Below are 15,505 nucleotides of genomic sequence, written 5' to 3'. Positions count from 1 at the left end.
AAGGACGTTGAAAAGTGTGAGGCCAGATGAATCGAAGACTACAGGGCCAGGTTGGCTGCAGTAAGTGATTTAGAGATAGGACGATCCATTAAGAAGAAGGAGATAGGGTTCCCACTCCTCTAGTAGATTGGTAGTAGAGGATAAAGTCAGATGAACCCAAAATGGCAAGGGCAGATAGGTTGGAGGCAGTGATCCAGAGACACGGTGACCTGATGGAAAAGAAGACTCCTGCACCTTTAATAGTTTAGCAGAAGAAAGGATTTTAGCAAGTGTGGCAGGTTTTGTTATGGTGCAATGATAATAGAGTTGGAAGGGCCATGTAGTTCAAATCCCTTTGCAATGCATGATGGGAGTTGTAGTCCAGCAACACCTGGAGTGACACAAATTAGCTGCCCACCCCTTATCTGATTATTACTGCTACCCAAATGCTCCAGGCCTGTGTCCTGTGAAATAGCTTTGGCCAGAAAGGGTAGGTTCGGACGTTCAAAGCAAGCACAGAGAAAGCACGGAATTTGACAAAGAATCTACATTCCTGGGAATCTCGGCTTTCTTATTGTCGATCTTTTTTAAAGGAAACCACTGAAATTGTGGAGCTTTTTATATGTATAAAAAAACACACACCAAAAAACCCACAATTTTCCGATTGACTTGCCTAAGATCCAGACAAAGCGCCACCTTTCGGAAGTTTCCCCCAGATGTCAGTTTCACCTTTGAAACCCCAGTAATGTTTGGGAAAATCTGGCTGTATGGCAAGCCCTGTTTACAGACCCAGGAAACACACAGTGCTTCTACATATTTTTTTTTTTTAAACATCAGGAAAATAGGATGAAGATTATATATACACACACATATATGTATATGTATATGTATATGTATATGTATATGTATATATATATATATATATATATATATGTATATGAGCGATTACAGGGAAGGAGGTCTTTTTCTCTCTTATAATATTAGAATTTTGGCCCATATTATGCAGCTGATGATTCAGGGCACACAAAAGAGGTTACTTCTTCACACAGTACGCAGTTAAACGATGAGATTTGTTCCTTCAAGATGTGTCAGCGGGTATAAATTTGGGTGGGTTAAAAGAGGATTAAAGATATTCATGGAGGAGAAGACTACCAGTGGCTCTTAGCCACAGTGTCTACGATCTGCCTCCACTATTCGAGGCAGTATGCCTCTGAATACTAGTTGCTGGAATTCACAGCTGGGTAGAGAACTGTTTTGCTCATGTCTTATCTGCATCTGGCTGGCCACTGGGAGAACAGGAAGCTGGAATAGATGGGACTTTGACCTGGGCTGTTCTTATGTTCTCTTCCACACGACAAGCAGAAGCAAAACAATATGCAAATTGGCTTCATTTGCATAATTTACTCAGATAGCATAATCCAGTTTTTCTTTTTCTTTTAAATCAACTTTCTTTGGGGTGTTGCTTGGATTATGTTGGTGCATAATTCTGATTTGATCAGTTTTCTTTTGGGAAGGGTACACAGCACTGACAGTGGCACCTGCTTACCGTATTTTTCGCCCTATAGGGCGCACCAGCCCATAGGGCGCGCCTAGTTTTTTGGGGGGGGAGGGGGGAATAAAGGAAAAAAATTATTTCCCTCCCAGGCACAGGGCTGGCGCGGGGGAAGCCCGAGCTTCCCCCAACCCCAGCCCCCAGAACAGGCTGCTATCCGCAAGCCTTGGGAGCCCGGCAGGAACTCCCGCCGGGCTCTCCAGGCTTGCGAATATCTGCCCGAAGCCCGGACACGCTGCTCAGCGCACCCCAGGCTTCGGGATGCAGGCTGCTATCCGCAAGCCTAGGGAGCCCAGTGGGAACTCCTGCGGGCTCCCAAGGCTTGCAGATAGTTTCCTGAAGCCTGGAGAGCGAGAGGGGTCAGTGCGCACCGACCCCTCTCGCTCTCCAGGCTTCAGCGAAAGCCTGCATTCGCCCCATAGGACGCACACACATTTCCCCTTCATTTTTGGAGGGGGAAAAGTGCGTCCTATAGGGCGAAAAATACGGTATATGTTTCTGTAGCTGTATATCGACGGCACCCTTCAGGTTTTAGAATCTGCCAATAAGGTATCATGCCCTAGGTTCCACCCCCTAGATCCAATTGCTCTCTCTCTCCAGTTGACCAAGCAAATGCTGGCAATGAGGAATGCAACTTATGTAGCCAGAATGACACATGGGGAGAAGGTGATGGAAACATGTTCTTCTCCCCCACAACAACTCGCTTCCTCCCATCCAGTTCTTTTCGGAAGTCAGAGTTGTATACCTCTTCAGGGGCACCCTGCGTAGTTTGTTTCTATTTAATTTTAGCATGAGAAGGAAGATCTCGGCTAGAATATTGTTTGGATAGCTGACTTAAGTCCCCTGGCATCCATACCTGCTGTTCTCTTGCCAGGCCTTCTGTCATCTCTCTACCCCACCAACATGCTATCCCCACCATCAAAATTGTGCTATAAAATTCAGCGGTGGTAAAACAAAATCAGGTCTGGGAGTGTAATTAAAAAAAATAAAATGCACACACACCATATTTTGTTTTGCGATAAAAATATAACAGCCAAAAGGAAGAAACTGCAAGTAACATAAGGACCAAACAAGATCAATAATGAGGGGGGAAAGAGGAACGTCCATCATAGCCCACAGATTATGAGCCTCGTGTATATCATGCGGACAGTTAGAGTAAAACAGCCTGAGGAGCAGAACGCTGGCCATTGAGAGAGTTTGGATGTTAGTTATGTAACTGAATCGAAGTCAGACAAAATGCAAGCATTTGCATGCAGCTGGAATATGGTTAGAAGACATCCCCTCCAACTACCCCCAAAATACAGGAATCATAATCAAAACCCTGAGCCATCACAGCTTCTCACTTTTTCACGCAGTCCCAAATTCCAGAGGGACCTTCCCTACAGTACAGTATTTCAACGTGTTACAGGATGTTCAGATCCATTCGTCCCTCTAACACATTTCTTAGATCTGTGCCTCCTGCTCCCTTCCTCGCCCCACTCAATATGGCGCCTCTTCCTGTTTTTACGAAAACAAGTTCTGGATCACTTGGATGCCCACAGCATGTTTTTCACTGTTTCCATGCTCCTCAGTTGGTTGGTCTCCCATAAAGAAAGTGGTGGGTGGGGGAGCGAGGGGAACAGGGCCCATCTGCGAGGCAGCAAGGGGTGCTGAGGGGTTGTGGGTGCAGAAAAGCGACCATTATGATCACTTGGCTCCGTCTTGCTTCGTTCAGTTGCTGTGTCTGCTTCCCTCCCCACCCTCAGAGGAGGAGGTGTGGAGAGGGGGGACATTGATGTAGAACACGCATCCCCAACCTCAGCCCTCCAGATGTTTTGGGACTACAACTCCCATCATCCCTAGCTAACAGGACCAGTGGGCAGGGATGATGGGAGTTGTAGTCCCAAAACATCTGCAGGGCCGAGGTTGGGAATGCCTGATGTAGAATATGTCCTTATTTTCATCTGAGGAAGGTTGGAGGGTGTGAGAAGCTTGAAGGAGTTCTACGAGAGAAGCAGAAACTATCACACAGAGCTGGGGAAGCTTTTCGGGCCTGCATTCCTTCCTGAGCCATCTTCCAGGGGTCATATGCCAGTGGTGGGTGGGGCCAGATGCAAAAGTGGGTGGAGCAATGAATGCAGTGTTTCGTTTTCGTTTTTACCTTTGTACAGCAGCTTGGTTTCTACACGGTGTTAGAAATTAGCCAGGAGTGCATTGCTCTTGGTTTGGGTCCAATTGCAACTATGTGGAGATTTCTGGGCATTGGGTTGGCAACCACAGTTTAAAAACCTCTGCTTTAGTCCATAGTTAATACCATTTCCATTTCCACTGCGTGTGTTTCTCCTTCTTGCAAACTGAGACAAGTGAATTGTTGTAAGAGGCAAGTTACAGTCAAGCAATGTAGTTGAGATCACAGAATTATAGAATTGTAGCATTGGAAGAGACCCTGAGGGTTGTCTAGTCCAACCCCCTGGCAAATAGACATTCTGCTGTGGTGGCCGTAACCTAGATTTAGCACCTAGCTTATATATTTGAGTTTCTAACATACCTCTCTGTCCTTTGTCTGGGCAAGAGGCATTTCTGAGTTCTAGGACATATTCCAGCTCAGCAGAAATACTCCAGCAGGGTGCAAAGCAGGGCTGGTGAAAATTCTAAGCTTAAGAAAGTCTTTTTTGGCCACAACGGTATCAGCACAGGCATTCTCCTGGCCTCCTCATCCAGAAGTACCCCTCTTCTGTTCTTTCTTAGAGCCCAGAGGTGGCAAAGAAACTTGCCAGGGCTGCCACAATTGTGGTGCAAAGCAAGAGGATAGCACGGCTGCTGCAAGAAGGACCACGTCATGGGGTGGTGGGGAGTCCAAATGCTGGTGAGCGTGGCAGCTGGGGATGGTGGCGCTGGCAGCAGAGACATTGGCAAGGGGTCCCATTGGCTAGACTATGCCAAGGGCACGGTACTGTGGAGTCAGGGACTGCAGAATGAAGACGCCAGATCAATAAGCAAACCAACTATTGTGAGCCTTTCCATTAAGCTACACCCAGGGAGTAAAAGAGGCTTGAGTTAGCAGAAATAGTAACATGCCCAGATTGATTGAAGAAGCTTGGGCCATGGATGCCCTGCATTTTTATGCCAGTTTAACTGTTAATGCTATCCTCCAAGTAAACACTTGGGAAATGTCGCTGCATTAAGGGGTAAGGATCATTAACATATACCATTTTCTGCACTTTTGCAGAACTATGATTCCCAAGGTTGCTAAGGAAAATCCATGCAATTAAATCAATTTAGAACTAATTTGTGCTTGTAGCGTAGCTCGGATCTGATGTGGTTTCCTTCTCTCCCAGCTTTCTCATTGGACGCGTAGTACATTATTATTAGTTGTATTCCTAGTCTCATAATTATCATTATTAATGTACGTGCCTAAAGCCTTAAATGTCCCCAAATACCTGAAGGACCGCCTCCTTCCCAAGAGACTCTCCTGGGTGTCCGTCTTGGTTGTTCCAGCACCCTCAGAAGCTCAAGGCGTGGAGGCCCAGGGGAGGGCATTCTCTGCAACAGTCGCGAAGTCTCAGGGCTCCTTCCCCACAGAGGTACATTTGGCATTTTCACAATACCGCTTTCAGCAAATATTCTTTACCTTGGCTTTTGACGCTTGAGAGAGATATTTTTAGCACCCGCTTTATGTCTGTGGTGCTTAAGTACTTTAAAACTGTTTTTAATATTATGTTTTAGTTGCTGTAATCTCCCCTGCAACCTTAGGGCAAAGGGTGTGTAATAAATCGCCACCACCATCATAGCAGCATTGGGTGCCTAGTTGCTGAACAGTGATGACAGATTTCTTCCAACCATTGCCTCTTAAGAGGACACCAGGCATAGGAAGGAGCCTTATAATGAGTCAGGCCATTGATTTGCCTTAGTTTGGTATTGTTGAACTGACTGGCAGCAGCTGTCCTGGGTTTCAAAATCACTGAGTTGGAAGGGACCATGAAGGTCATCTAATCCAACCCGCTGCAATGTGGGAATCTTTTGCCTCATGTGGGGCTCAAACACATGACCCTCAGATTAACAGTGTTGGTGCTGACCTTTAAAACCCTTAATGGCTGCGGCCCTGTATACCTGAAGGAGCGTCTCCACCCCCATCATTCAGCCCGGACACTGAGATCCAGCGCCGAGGGCCTTCTGGCAGTTCCCTCATTATGAGAAGTGAGGTTACAGGAAACCAGACAGAGGGCCTTCTCGGTAGTGGCGCCCACCCTGTGGAACACCCTCCCTTCAGATGTGAAGGAAATAAGCAGCTATCCTATCTTTAAAAGACATCTGAAGGCAGCCCTGTTTAGGGAAGTTTTTAATATTTAATGCTGTACTGTTTTTAACATTTGATTGGGAACCGCCCAGAGTGGCTGGGGAGACTCAGCCAGATGGGCGGGGTATAAATAATATATTATTATTATTATTATTATTATTATTATTATTATTATTACTACTACTACTACTACTACTACTACTACTACAGTCTCATGCTTTACCAACGGAGCTACCTCGGTTCCTAGTCCTTAGCCCTTTCTGGAGATGCTGGGGGTTATTATTATTTATTAAATGTTTATACTGCCCTTCATCTGAAGATCGTGAGGCAGTTTACAACATAAAAACAAAAAATGCATAACATCACCATCATCATCAAGCAATACTCCCACCCCCAACAGCCCCAGCCTTGAACATTGGACCTTCTGCAGGCAAGGCAGATCCTCTGTGATGGGGCACAAGTTCCCCACCCCTGCTCTACACTTGGAGCACCTCTCCAGGGTTTCAGAAACCTGTCTTTTGCAGTCTTACCAGGAGATGCCCAGGGATCAAGCCTTGGGGGCAGTCTTTATGTCAAAGCTGTGTTCTGTCATTCAGCTACTTCCCCTAAGCTATCTATGACTTTCTTTTCCTTTCACTTTCATCCCCACCCTTCCCCCGAAGAAAGGGTACACGCTCACCCCCTTCCCATTTGCCCCGCACAACAACCTTGCAAGAGTAGGTTTATTTGTTTATCAAAGTATTTCTATACCACCAAATCACAAAACCCATCAAAGCGGTTTACACCATTAAATCAAGTTAAGATGAAAGGTGGTGATTTGCAGGGATCACCCAGCAGGGATCTGGTGTTAGTCTGTCACATTGTATTCACAATGTATACACAATGGTAGTTGGGGAACTTGTAACACTGGTATGGATGCAAGATGTTAACTAGTTATCCATTGGTAAGATTGACCATTGCGTTAAGATCTCAGGAAGAAAGAGAACATGCAGCAGGGCCTCCCAGCCCCTTCATTTAGCCTTCAAAGAAGTTCACGACTGCTGCTAGCCTACAAAAAATTATATTAGCCAACCCTCCCAGTTTTATTAGTCACATGTGCCACATAAAGGCAAGCGGTGTTAGGGAAGAATCAGACTTTCTTCTACTAATTCCATTGACTTTAGAATTCCAGTTCTAATTCTACCTTGCTTCCCTGACATCACATAGCCAATGACAGCTAAAGGAACTCTGATGTGTCTACCTGCAAAGCTCCAGGGTAACATCAGAGGCCAGCTATTTCCAGCCATATGGTCTGTAGGCCCTGGATGTACTACTGAAATATATCCCAAACAGAGACTGAGATGCGTATTTTATGGATTCAAAAAGCCCGTTTCTATTACTCATGTGATACAGTTACTTTTTTAATGGGTTTCATGCTGGCTTTATTGCATTTATTTTTGTAAGCGGCTCAGATCTCTGGCAGGTAGAATGAAGCAAAATTTCAGAATGCCATGCTAATAGTTCAGTCCTACAGCTATGAACTCAGAAGTAAGCACCACTGAACTGAATGGGACTCACTCCCATGCAGAGCTGGAAGGGCCTGTCCATTTTTGTTCTCTGTTTCTCTCATTTTCCATTCCTAAATTCAGTTTTTAACATTTCTGTATTAATTTACAATCATTGGGTTTTTGCTTTTCCCTTTTTTTAAAAAAAAACCCTCATAAAAATTAACCAGCATTTTTGTTTGTTGTTTTCAGTAATACATTAATTGTTATGCACAATTTCCCCTTAATAGATGCGATTCTGTAATTTTTGGGGGAGCATTGATTGGAGAACTGAGCTGCAGAATTTGGATAAGTGTAACTTTAAAATCGTGGCTGGTTCTCATATTGGTTCAGATAGTGCAAATTTAATAGATGTGCCTTTAAGTGAGTTGACCTCCCCCGCACCCATCTCTACTCCCACGTAAGCCTAAAATGCACACATGCACCAGTGGTTTACTTCTGAATAGACAGACGTAGGATTGCACTGTGAGAGAGGTTTTGACAGGTACGGGTACCTGGGCTACTGGCTATATGTGAAACTGGGGCTTCAGTGTGATTACCTGGCAATTATTCAGCTATTTACTAAATTCCTAACTTCCCAGGTGGCAAACAACAAAACCAGGCAAGTTTTAAGAAGCAGTGGAAAGGTTTTTAAACATCTGAAAGCATTTCTCAGACCCTTACAGCTAATGCGTTGCCAGTAACAGTATCTTTCAGCCATCAAACGCCTGGGTGAACAGGAATGTTTTGACATTCCTGCTGAATGTTAATCATGTGGGAGATGGATGCACCTCAACCGAGAGGGCCTTCCACGGAGAAGTCCTGTCATGAGTCCCAGTGGCAGCATCATCGTAAGGACCAAGATGGTTATTCAAATCGAACCTCTTCTCCCTTTTACATAGCTCCTCAGTGTGGCCAAAAACCAAACAAACCAGAAATGACAGGTTCAAAAGTATAGAATTTTGGTCTGTATGACAGTTTTTGGAAGGTGAGCCGCCCGTGAAGGTGGAGCAAAGCCTCAAACTCCAGGAAAGGGCTGGCTTCTATTTGGAGCTAAACTCTCCTCAGGGTGCCTATCAGTAAGTTCCCTCCTGCCCCACCGCACACAGTTTGACTGGATCTCAGAAGCCACCTGCCCTCTACAGTTCCCACAATGCCCTGGAGCAGCACTTTCTTTGGTGCCCCACGGCATTCTGGGATATTGGCCAGCAGACTTCCAGCCCCATAATAATAATAATAATAATAATAATAATAATAATAATAATAATAATTTATTATTTATTATTTATACCCCGCCCATCTGGCTGGGCCTCCCCAGCCACTCTGGGCAGCTTCCATAAAAACCAAAAATACAGTAAAATATCACACGTTAAAAACTTCCCTGAACAGGGCTGCCTTAAGATGTCTTCTGAATGTCAGGTAGTTGTTTATCGCTTTGACATCTGCTGGAAGGGCGTTCCACAGGGCGGGCGCCACTACCGAGAAGGCCCTCTGCCTGGTTCCCTGTAGCTTTGCTTCTCGCAAGGAGGGAACCGCCAGAAGGCCCTCGGCGCTGGACCTCAGCGTCCGGGCAGAATGATGGGGGTGGAGACGCTCCTTCAGGTATACTGGACCGAGGCCATTTAGGGCTTTAAAGGTCAGCACCAACACTTTGAATTGTGCTTGGAAACGTACTGGGAGCCAATGTAGGTCTTTCAAGACCGGTGTTATATGGTCTCGGCGGCCGCCCCCAGTCACCAGTCTAGCTGCCGCATTCTGGATTAGTTGTAACCCAGCCCTACTACTGCTTAGAATGGCAAGGGGAACAGGCAAGCGGGAGGGACAGGAACACAGTAAGCTGCTTTATACAGGGTCAGAATACTGGTCCTTCTAGCTCCCTATTGTCTACACCAGGCATAGGCAAACTCTGCCCTCCAGATGTTTTGAGACTACAGTTCCCAGCATCCCTAACCACTGGTCCTGTTAGCTAGGGATGATGGGAGTTGTAGTCCCAAAACAGCTGGAGGGCCAAGTTTGCCTATGCCTGGTCTACACTGACCAGCAGTAGCTCTCCCGGGTTTCAGGCAGGAATCTCTTCCATCCCTTCCTGGATATGCCAGCGGGGATTGAATCTGGGACCTCCTGCTTGCAGGGCAGACATTGCTCAGTGGTAAAGCTATGGTCAAAGTGGGTGTCAAGGCCTTGGGCCCCAAAGGGGGCATCTGTACTGGTGGGTCAAGTTTGGGTCCCCAGGATAGTATGGAAGGGCGAGGGAACCATTGCTGTGTGCAAATAATAGTACTCAGTGGGAATACATTTCACTCCTTTCGTAACCAAACTGGTAAATCATTCTGTGCCGCTCAAATGATGTCATCCATTTAGCTCGGTTTATTGTTCAGATATCCTTTTAATCTGGCTGTTTTATATGATGGTGCTTTGCCGTCAAGGAGGTTTCCAGGCACACACGGATTCCCAGAAGATGTCCCACAATGCACCAGAGAGAAAAACCTGGCAGTGACTCCTATACATTTTTATGGGGGACTGTCAACTTCTTGGTGATTAAGGATCTACTTATTTAACCACGGCAGTGGTTCTCGACACTGATAGGCCCATATTAACACCTCAGACTGGTAGCAATTTCCTTCAAAATATCAGCCTGAGGTCATAGCCAGCTCTGGAACTTAACTACCGTAAGTGGGGATGTTGGAGTTTGAACCTGTGGTCATAAACCTTGGCATGCAGATATGATAACAAACTTGCCAATAAATAAAACAAGAAGAGATATATTTCATAGATCTTTATGGTGTTGGGGATAAAGGTAAAGGGACCCCTGACGTTTAAGTCCAGTCGCGAACGACTCTGGGGTTGTGGTGCTCATCTTGCTTTACAGGCCAAGGGAGCTGGCGTTTGTCCGCTTCCGCAGACAGTTTTTTCCAGGTCATGTGGCCAGCATGACTAAGCCGCTTCTAGCAAAGCCAGAGCAGCGCACAGAAACGCCATTTACCTTCCTGTCAGAACTGTACCTATTTATCTACTTGCACTGGCATGCTTTCAAACTGCTAGGTTGGCAGGAGCTAGGACCAAACAATGGGAGCTCACCCAGTCGTGGGGCCTCGAACCGCTGACCTTTTGATCAGCAAGCCACCTGCATCACTATGGTGTTCAGGATGGAAGAGGTTAAATCAGGATGGCCTGTAGATCTCTTGGTACTTTGCAATAGGTCAGGAAAGTTTTTTGTTGTGCCCAGGGTGAAGAATGTCTTGCCCACACAACCCTCCATGCTAAGTTCTGCAGTGTTGCCAAGCTATGTGCCTTGTGCAAGATTGCAGCAGGCAGGGCTGGCATCAAGGACTAGAACACCTGGGCATCTGCTGAGAGCCCCACACGCCAGCACTGATCCAGTTCTGAATTTGACCTCTTGCCATGCACACCTTTTGGATCCTTTCCCTTAATTATTTATGGTGCTGATAGCATTTGCAGAATCTGTCGTGCTTATCGTGCTTGATTAGGACAGCCTCTGAAGTGAAGCCGTCCTCTGCTGATTTTTATCTAGAACAAATGGCATCAAATTGGAAACCGGGAAGAGAAACACAGCCTTAAAGCTAATGGATGGAAATTCATTTTGTAATGGGTACCCAAGCAACCTGCAGGACTTTGAAAAAAGTTCAAAGACATTGACTGCTGGGTTTGTTTCTTTTTTTGCTCTATCCCAGTGCAGCATAAAGTCAACAGATACTGAGCTACTGAGCTCAGTTTTATGCCCCATTCAATTTCATGCCAACCAGTAGAGGCAGTTCCATTAGGGTAAATGGGACACTGGTCCACCAACCTTAACCTGCACTCAGCCAGTCCTCCCACCTGCTTGCTGTCTTACAATCAATCAGGGAGCAGCTCCACTTTCCATAGGCTCTGGCTCTGCCTGTCATTGCCTTTAGCTCCACCTACTGTTGGCCTCCCAATTTTCTGCCCTACCATGGGCAGTGGACACTCGCCACCACTGCTGCTGAGTGTGAGTGCCCACTTCAGCCCAGCCAATCATCTAGGTGCTAGTAGGGGTAGTGCTGTGTCAATACTATGGAGTCTGTGGCCCTCCCATTGTCTCTGACCATTGGTCATGCTGGTTGGGACTGATGGGAATTGAAGGCCAGCAATCTTCTGGAGGGTCACATGTTCCCCACCCCTGCTAGATGACATTTCTTGCCCCAGCCCCATGTTCAAATTGGCTCTGAGCATTGGCAGTTTTTAGGTCACTTTATCTTTTGTATCGAGAATAATTACTGTGTCACTCATGACTGCAAACTCAAGGAGCAAATGCCATGTCTCAAATGCAAGCAGCAACGGGCTCAGCCTCAGAGGAGCTCAAGAGCCCTTCTACTCCTCTCGGTCCGTTGCTCCCACCAGGCACCTTAGGGTGCCCCTGCCCCTGGTTGGAGCTTGCTGGAGGAAGCTTACACCCTGCCTTAAAAGAGGTTACATGGAAAGCGATTGACCTGCTGTTCTAATTGCCTGACATTCTGTTTAGTAAACCCTAATTACTGGAGCGAGGAGTTAAATGGGAGGCTGTTAAACGAGGATTGACAGCTGTGGCCGTGGATCTAATTACAGGCATTCCTGATGCAGGGAGTGAGCCTGTGCTGCTTCTGTTGCCGTGGAAACACACAGGCTGAGCGAAGGAAACCATCAGCACCAGGCAGCCAGGCATGCGCCATGCCACACAGACTCATGTGACTCTCTGGTTTCTTGCTAATGCAAGCCTAAGGCCCAGAGTATGGTGTCCAGTGAGTTACACAAACCCCGAGTAAGGGTGAATAAAATGCTACCATGGTGTAGGATGACTCAGAAGGCATTGTTTGCCCATGTCCACGCATTGCACTCAGCACACTGGATGTGCATTAATGCACAATGCTATGATGTTTTGGCCTCCTCGCGAGGAGCTGAGACAGGTTGCTGGAGCCTTGGATTGTCACCCACTGCTGAACATTCCTCTTAAACACTTGTGTGGACAGATGAGATAACTGGTTTTTTCCTTCGTCTTCAAGAACATCTCAGATGACCTTTGCACAATTACAGCTTGGTGCAACCCATACATTTAAAGCACATTTAAAACACACACCGCCCCTTGAGAATCCTGGAAACTGTAGATTACCCATCACAGAGATACAATTCCCAGCACCCCTAAACTACAGTTCCAAGGATTATTTGGGGGGAGCCATAGAATCATAGAAATGTGGAGTTGGAAGGGACTCCAGGGTCATCTTGTTGAGCCCCCTGCAATGCAGGAATCTCAACATGCGCTTGGGTGCTTTAAATGTATGGTGTGGTTGCAGTCTTACATCTCTTGGGTCATGGCTGAGATGCCTGCAACCTCTCTTGCGTAGGGTAAGTCCACAGGAGGCAAGGCAAAGGGAAGTCCAACAAGCTCTGATGTTCTACCTAGATTTTCTTCAGCTGAAGGATTTGCTGGTACCTCCCTGCACCGTATCTCCAAGGGAAGGGTAGGAAAAGGTCTCCTCAAGAGCAAGGAGGGCTGGCTGGAAAGAAAGTCTTCTCCTCTCTCCAGTTCTTAACCTGACCTTTGCATTTGTCCTGTCATGCTCCCTATTCATCTGAGAACCTAGATATTCAAACTGTAAATCGTTGTTGGCAGAACTAAATAAGAGAGTTAGGGGCTGTTTGGGGCTGGAGGGCATTTACTCAGCAACACAAAGGGAAGATGCAGACAGAGGGAACAGCAACCAGGAAGTGATTCAGCACAATAGGAGAGCAAAGGAGCAGGAGTAAGAGACTCAAGCATGTTCAGCAGGCTTGAATATTATAATAATAATATAATCAGCAGCCTGCTGAACTTCCATCACCATAGCTGATGTTATTCCCAGTGGACGCTTATTGAATGAGTGTATTACAGAGGGTGAAAGCTATGCAAATATAGGAAAACAGAACCATAGAATTGTAGAGCTGGAAGGGAACCCAAGGGTCATCTAGTCCAACCCCCTATATCTCCCTAAATATCTCTTTAAAGGACAGTGCAAAAAAAGGCAGCATCTAAAATAAGTAAGTACCACACAACCCTGTGTATATTGATCAACACATTGCTCTCTCACGCCTTCTCCAGATTTTTCCACAGAGCCCTCCTTTAAATGGTTAATGGCAGCTTCTGCCATTTGTTCTTTAGGTAGGACTTAAAATTCTCAAAGCGCTTAATGCACGGGGTTTGTTAATCTTCACACCAGCCCTGTGTTGTGGATCACTCTTGTTCCCGTTTTACTGGTAGAAAACTGAGCCAGCGCCTTGCCCCAGGCTAGAGCCTGTGCCTGTGGCGGCAGCTAATTCTCTACCACTGGACTGTGGAGAAATGTCCCCAAATGAATAATAAATTATAGAAGTGCAGCAGCCTGTTGCGTCACCCCCACAGCTAAAAGAAGAGGACAGGTGCTTGTATTAAGAAACATCCCTTTAGAGTGTGTGTGTGTGTGTGTGTGAGAGAGAGAGAGAGAGAGAGAGAGAGAGAGAGAGAGAGAGAGAGAGGTGAGTTTAGCAAAAGTACTTTGGGGTGCAGAGCCTTGCCAGAAATCCAGTGTAGGGTAGCAGTTCTCCTATCTAGTTGGAGCACCTTCCGTATGATTCCATATATGCTCTACCCGTATATTACAAATAAAGGGGAAACACCATAACTCTGGAGGATGTTCTGTAGCTCAGTGACAGAGCATCTGTTTTGCATAATAATAATAATAATAATTTATTATTTATACCCCGCCCATCTGGCTGGGCCTCCCCAGCCACTCTGGACGGCTTCCATAGAAACCAAAAATACAGTAAAATATCACACGTTAAAAACGTGCATGGAGAAGGGCTTGGGTTCAATCCCTTACATTCCCAGGTAGCGCAAGGATAGACCTTTGCTTGGAACCCCAAGAGAGCTTCTGCCAGAGGTGTACTGTCAGTTAAGTTTATTTGCTAAAAACTGGTGGTCACACAAATCAGTTGTGTCGCTCAGTATAAGGAGCTTTCTATGTTCCTTTATTATTCCATCTTTTAAAGGAAAGTGAACTCACAGAAGCAGTGCCTGTGGAACTTCTCCTCATCCCAGACCACATGCAGCACCCGTGTGAGGTGGGGCTTTGCTTCCTTAGAGAGAAATAGTGAGCCTCTTCTGGACATCCTTGTTATTGTGCCTTCATGATGACTTGTGTCCATGATGGTATTGGTGCGCTTGAATGTGATCCTGCTTCCACTGTGCCTGCAAAAGTTATGGAGCAGACATACGGCTTCATGCCCAACTGGGGCATGCTCCATAGCTCCCTGCTGATGTCCTGTAACTTCTCTTTTTTTTGGCCACAGATGTTCCAGTTTATTTTTTTGTCCTGCTTTTCTTGCTCTATAGAGCAAGTGTGCCTCTCCAGATGGCAACAATGCAATAACATGGAGAAGCATCACAGAACAACTAATAAACCAGAATGATTTATGGGCAGTCCAATATAAACCCACCACCAACGCAATATTGTTGCCTCTTGGAATTATGGAACTGTGGAGTAGGAATGACATGTCAATGGCATGTTGCAGAATACACTTTCAAAAAAGAGGCCTAGAGAGCTGATGTCATTGAGCCAAAATGGAACCAGTGATCAAACTCCAGAAATTACAATTTAGTATGAGAATTTAAGTATGAAATGACGAGTTAAGTATGGAAATGAGCATTCAGGCCTCAGTGACTAGATGCTTTGCAGTTGCACAAGGGGCCCAGGAGAAGGCATGTGTATTTTGGAGTAGCTTCTTGGACTGGCTTTGTGGCTTTTCCTAGACATTTCTTCCTTATGGTTTACATTTTAGGCTTCTTCAATTGATTTTGGGTGTTTGCTTCATCAACCAGACCTTTCTTTTTATGGGGTCGGGGTGGGATAGTGGTGGAATAAATGGGAAGATTTCCAAAAATAAAACCAGCATAAACCAAGTGGAAAAGAAGAACGCTTTATATTTTAAAAAAGATATGTGCCTTCTGTGGTGTAAACATAAATGTTTTCCAAAATTATCTAATGATTTTTTAAAAAATGCGTTTTCAATAGAAGGGTAGGAATGCTTCACCCAAGTGCTAAGAATAGTATTCCCATTCCTTAATGAGAACTAGAAATAGTCAACAGCAGCAAGAGAATGTTATGGGTTGGAGAAGATCTGAAATTGTTGGAAGGTCTTCTGTTCCTC

At 45.8% G+C, this 15,505-nt stretch overlaps 1 protein-coding gene across 7 annotated transcripts in view; it reads left to right on the top strand.

Annotated features, from left to right (window-relative positions):
• The window catches only part of CELF6 (CUGBP Elav-like family member 6), a 181,214-nt gene that overhangs the window by 15,835 nt on the left and 149,874 nt on the right, over positions 1-15,505 (top strand). The window lies entirely within an intron of this gene.

This window comes from Podarcis filfolensis (assembly GCF_964270895.1).
Source record: "Podarcis filfolensis genome assembly, chromosome: 14".
Taxonomy (NCBI): Eukaryota; Metazoa; Chordata; class Lepidosauria; order Squamata; family Lacertidae; genus Podarcis; species Podarcis filfolensis.
This window is presented reverse-complemented; position numbering and strand designations above follow the sequence as displayed.